The sequence below is a fragment of the Mustela putorius genome, unplaced genomic scaffold (genome assembly GCF_011764305.1).
Source record: "Mustela putorius furo isolate JIRA1106 unplaced genomic scaffold, ASM1176430v1.1 tig00000738_pilon_pilon_pilon, whole genome shotgun sequence".
NCBI classification, from domain to species: Eukaryota; Metazoa; Chordata; class Mammalia; order Carnivora; family Mustelidae; genus Mustela; species Mustela putorius.
In genome coordinates this window covers 7,272,271-7,278,534 of record NW_025421463.1, presented here as the reverse complement: position 1 = coordinate 7,278,534, position 6,264 = coordinate 7,272,271, and positions in this window count along the sequence as shown.

Here is a 6,264-nt window from a genome sequence, read left to right as displayed (position 1 = left end):
ACTATTTTAAAATCAGAGCTTGCCTGGAGTTCATGATGGCAACTTCTTTCAGTTATTTTCCTCCTGAGGCCCTTCCTGGAGTCTGGGGTCCAGCCACAGAGCAGAGCCACTGTGTTTTTAGGAAGCTGTGAAAGGGATCGCCTCTCTCCAGGAGAGAGAAAGCATTTGCCTCCTCCTGGTGGCCACTAAGAGAACAGTCTCAATTAGAAAAAAAAAAAAAAAAAGTGGGGTGGTGGGGGTAAGCATCTACCTTTGGCTCAGGTCATGATCTCAGGGTCCTGGGACTGAGCCCCACGTAGCTCAGCAGGGAGCCTGCTTCTCCCTCTCCCTCTGCCTGCTGCTCCTCCTGCTTGTGCTCTCTCTCTCTGTGTCAAATAAATAAATGAAATACATATTTTTTTAAGATTTAATTTTATTTATTTATTTGACAGACAGAGATCACAAGTAGGCAGAGAAGCAGGCAGAGAGAGAGGAGGAAGCAGGCTCCTCGCTGAGCAGAGAGCCCGATGTGGGGCTCAATCCCAGAACCCTGGGATCATGACCTGAGCAAAAGGCAGAGGCTTTAATCCACTCAGCCACCCAGGCGCCCCTGAAATATTTTCAAAAGAATAAAGTAAGTTAACAAAAAAATTAGCTTATCAATTGCTAAGCATCTATATCAGAAAAATGAGAATTTATGACATGCACGTGATTTAGAAAATACTTCGTAGAGCTCGAAACGGTTCGACAAGGAAAAAGCAAGTGTTCCTTACAAAAATTCCCAGGGCCACCCAGAGGAGAACACCATTCTCGAGTTTCCTTCCAGAGTGACGCTCCATGCCTCTCAAGTCAGAGCCTGCCATACCTACTGTCCCATATCTTGGTTTTATTCTCTTAACGATTTGTCTCGGAAATTGTTCCATATCACTAAAACAATTTTCTCTCTCTAGAGGCTGGGTCTACCTTGAGGTCCAGCCATGGGAGGCCGAGTTGAATATGGCTTTAGTTGGAGTGTTAGTGGGTTATTATGATAAAGCTGACAGTCACTGCCAGGAACAGTTAGGTGATGGCTCCCTGCCCCAGCGCAGACAGCCGTCTCCAGAAATTCAGCCGTCACGAATACCATCCCCCCTCTGCTGATCCAGCTGGTGTCCTGACAAAAAGGTGCAGGGAAAGAGGTCCCATCACTCTGTCACCAAGACTATACCCCAGGCACCTGACGCAGGAAGAATGTGGGAGAACCGAGGTCTGCATCGTACAGACCAGCAGGTGGTCTACGGAAAACACTTCCAGTTCTCAGACAAGCGGTGAACTCCGTTCTGTCACCTAGCGACAAGGGAACTCCGCACAGTCAGGAAGACAGTCAGTCAATGACATGTCGTGATATGTGACTCTAAATGTACCACACGCTGTTTTCTTCTTTGTTGGGAATCCTGTGCAATCGAATGGACCAGAACGTCTCTGCTGTAGGACCCAAGCCTGTAACTAGCGCAAACAACAAGTGCCTTCGTGTGTTACGCTGAAGGTTTTCCAGAACGCAGCGCGTGGAGGTATGTCTTAGCGTAGAAAACATTTTGTTCTGACCAAACTTTACAGTTCCTGATGAAACCACACACCAAGTTAGGCTTCCCCAAGCCTGAAAATATGAGAAATTTAAGATTTATGTGACATTTCCAGTAACAGATTATAAAAAGCAGAATAAAATAAAAAATAAAATACAAAACTTTTTTGATCAAACAGACTAGATGCCTGACTTTTCTTTTTCATTATAGAAAATGTAATAGGGCGCCTGGGTGGCTCAGTGGGTTAAAGCCCCTGCTTTTGGCTCTTTTTGGGATCAAGTCCTGCATCGGGCTCTCTGCTCGGCAGGGAGCCTGCTTCCCTTCCTCTCTCTCTGCCTGCCTCTCAATACTTGTGATCTTTGTGAAATAAATAAATTAAATCTTTTAAAAAATGTAACAAAATCACTCGGAGTGCCTTGGTGGCTCAGTAGGTTAAGCGACTGCCTTCAGCTCAGGTCATGATCCCAGGGTCCTGGGATCGAGCCCCTCATCAGGCTCCCTGCTCAGTGAGGAGACTGCTTCTCCCTTACCCTCTGCTGCTCTGCCTACTTGTGTCTCTCACTCTGTCAAATAAATAAATAAAATCTTAAAAAAAAAAAAATCACTGGTCTCTGAAGAGCATACAGCCCAAATTGTAGGGAAAAAAACTGTTGGGGTGCCTGGGTGGCTCAGTCAGTTGGGCATCTGCCTTCAGCTCAGGTCGTGACTTCGGGGTCCTAAGTGAGCCCCCCCCACCCAGGATCCTTGCCCAGCAGGGAATCTGCTTCTCCCTCTCCCTCTGCCCCTCCCCCTGCTCATGCACGCACTCTCTCTCTCAAAAAAATAAAATCTTTTTAAAAATGTACTATGGTGGCATGTCAGGTAGTTAGGTAAAAATTTCTTATTGTTCTGATCTTACAAGTATGGTATTTGTCAGCTTTTTTAAAGTTTGTAATTCATAGGAATTTATTTTCTCACTCTCCATGAATACCTAATTTTGCATGTGTCATTTCATATTCTTTTGTTTTCATGAGGTCTCCAAAGTCTTATAAGCTTCAGGCTCCATAAAACTTGAGTTCCCCTTGTCCTTATGTAAAGCGCGTTGCTTACACTGGGTACCTGTCAAAAAAAAAAAGGACTGAACACCCCCCCTCTTTTTTTCCCTAGTTATAGTCAGATGTTTATTTAAAAATCTGATCCAGGGGTTCCCTGGTGGCTTAGTTGTTATGCGTCTGCCTTCGGCTCAGGTCATGATCCTGGGATTGAGTCTAGCACTGGACTCCCCGCTCATTGGGACGCCTGCTTCTCTCTCTTCCACTCCTCCTGCTTGTGTTCCCTCTCTCACTCTCTGTCAAATAAATAAATAAAATCCTTAAAATAAATAAAGTAAAATAAAAATCTGATAGCCCAATGTAGCATTTTCCATGGTGGAGGAATGATGCAGAAAACTTCCCAGGCTTCACAATCTCTTGCTTAGTCGCTGTCTTCGTGGGAGCCATTGCTGTTGTTTTAGAAACTTGCTTCCTTGGCAGCCCTGATGGCCTCTTTGCTCCTTGAGCCTTCCTAACTTCAGGCTTCTGATTCCTCTGGGCCTTTGTACCAGCAAGAAATGCACCAGGGATGGCCCTTTGGAATTTGATTGCATGGCGGGTTCTTTTCTTTTGAATTTCTTCCAACTGTCCCTTGTTGTGCTTTCTTCTATAGTGGACTGTCCGGTTTATCTGCCAAGGATTAGATAAACAATCTCAGAGATTTCCTCCAGCTCCAGAATTCTCTCTGTGGGAAATGCGCCCTGCCCCCCTCCTCCCCTCAGTTTGACTCTGCAGAAAGACAAGGAAGTCCTGTCTTGGAGCTTATCCAAGTCTTTCCTGCTGTACTCCGTGTCCTTTTCCGGCAGGGAGACGAAAGTACTGGGATGCAGAGCCCTGGAGGGCGAGGTGAAGACGGATACCTTGAAGGTATAAACTTTGGGGCAAAGGGAAGACAAAAGGGTAGGAACCAAACCCTAAATCTAGGGGATAGAACAGGGTGGGGGGGGAGAACTCCCACTATAACAGCACTAGTGACCGTTCAGAGCCTTCTTGCATTTAGCATTTAGTGAGTGCCTACTGTATGCTAGGTGTGGCGCCGTGTTATCTCTAATCCTCCCGGCTGTCCCGACTCAAAGTGGAGTGCCCTGCCCGAAGTCACAAGGAGCTCTGCTCTCTCCTGCCCTGCATGCCCTTCCCTCCAGCCAAGCCATACTTCCACATCCTGTCCCCTTCTCTCGGGGAGGGCATTCCCACTTGTACTTTAGTTCCCTGCTCAAGGGCACCTCCCCTCTCACCCCTCAGTTCGCCACCAGGATTACTGGTCTCCCCGCCATTGCACCCCCCCCCGGCCCCCCGCAGCCCCTGCCCCTGCAACACTTAGAAGACACCCTAAAGGATGATGACTGTGCAGCCAGCTCACAGCTCCCTGGGGCATCATCTTCCTGGCATCACCCCATTGGAAATTATACTGTTCATTTACAGGTTTGTCAGTTTCGTAGAATGTAAATCCCACCAGGGCACATTATTGAATGGTAAGCACCTGTCCATCCACAATTAGAGAAGAGCCATGTTTGAATATTGCCTTCCGATTGGTGAATTCTTGGTTTGCTTCTTTCCTTCCAGCCAATAGGGTGAGGGTCATAGTGTGGTGTCTGTGGCCACACACCCCGGTAAACCAGCTCTCCCTGCCGGCTGGAAACCGGTGTAGGGGGAAAGCGGGGTTGCTTAGAGCCTTCATTCCCCCACCTTTTCCTCCTCCCTACCAGCTGGGTTGGCATGTACAATTCAGTCCCTGGAAACTGTGCCTTTCGCTTGGTACATCTGAGAACCAAAGCAGGGAAAGGTTGATATTACAATGAGCTGGGGCAGAGGGAGGCCAGGAATCGGGGTCCCATTCTGCTGCAGAGATCATCCGTATGACCTCTGGTCGGACTTTCGAGGATGAGTCCATGTAACGCTAAATGTGCCCATCTCAGATCCGAGGTCCTGGAGGATCCAGGATGGGCAGGTGCTGGGGGCCCGGGGAGCAGGGGGTGGTACAGCTAACTTTGGACCGTGAATTCCTGGGCCACAACAGCAGCAAGTCCAAACTGAATATGAGGTTGTCCAGGAGCCTGTATCCTTCAGCAGCTCCCCAGGAGACATTGACACATAAAGTCACCTTGGAGGAAATCAGCAGTGTAGTCCCAGCGCAACTTCAGAAATCAAACAGAAATTGGTCCCAGCTCCCCACTAACTTGCAGCCTCAGTCGTGATCCTCTTTAACCTCTCTGGGCCTCAGTTCCCTCCTCTGCAAAATGGGGAGATGAATCCCCATCTCAGAGGTGTGATATATTTGTAAGAGTCACGGCACACTTGACTTTCAAGTCAAGTCATTGGCACACACAGCCGGTGAGTCGATAACCGGTAGCAGGTTATCTTTGTCACGGAATCAAAGCGAAGACAGTGAAACTGTCACAGGAGAGATGCCCACCCATGGCCCAACCCCCCAGGACATGGAAAAGTTCAATGAACAAGTTCATTTCCCCAAGGGCCTCAACCCTCTCTCTCCCTCTACACACAAGAAATGACCCAGTCCCCTGAGAACACATGTTTACTGTCCCATTATTTCAGGCAATCCAGATTTGCTGGGACAGCTCTCATTGTCAACAACCAATTAGATCCGTTTCTGTAATAGAGGCTTTAGATCTGCGCTGAATTTATCCTTCCTTCCACCTCAAAGGTCAATCTTCTCAATAAGGATAATTCATTAAATGTACGCGGGGAGAAGGGACTAAATGTACTGGGAAATAGGGCTGAATTTTAATACCTCATGAGCCTTCTCATTTATGTCAATTAATAAATCAGGGCAATAATCTTTCCTATACCATGTGGCCTAGTTCTGATTCAGAAAATAGGAGCCCCTGTCCCTGTCCCCGTGCACAGACGGTAATGGCTGAAGACATAAGCCACGTGAACCCTCTCGCTTTCCCCTTCGCTAGCAGTCAAACCCAGAATCGTCGTTTCTGGAACCAAGCACATACTGGGTGCAGAGACCCAAGCTTGAGCTCAGATTCTGTCTCAGGTTTGCAGAGTCTGATGACCTCAGGACCTCTGCACTCAACGATTCTTTTGGCTTGGACATACTTCCTACAGCTAGCTCCTTCTCAGCTATAATGTGAACTCATCAGAAAGGGCTGCCTCCCCCCACCTCACCCCCCGGCACCCGGCCTCCACTCCCACAGCAGCCCATCGCAGTGTTTTTATAATGAATTCAGCACATTTTGTTTGTTTTTGTATTTTCTGTCCTTGGAAGGCAAGGACTCAGGTCTTACGTAGGTCCTTGTGACGGAGGCCACGTGGTGACACTGGTCAAACACAGCCATACGCAGGGCCTCAGAATTCTCATCTGTAGGACTGGGAGCATAACACCCAGCTTTGAGGTCTGTGTGAGGATTACGGGACACAAGGACACCTGTGGTGCTTTGTCATCCTCCCCCCCCCACTCCCACCCTCCCCAACAGGCTGGAAGGGAGATGTGAGCACAGCTTACATTCTGGGGGGGAAAGAGTGACTAGCAAACACAATGAAAAAAGAAAATACAAAATAAAGATAAGTACTAAAGAGAAAAGTTCAGCAAAGAAAGTGGGTAGGAAGCATGTGTTGGGGGGGTTCACTTTGCAGACACGTTTCTTTGGATTCTCACAACGATGTTTCAGATGAAATCATAGCCT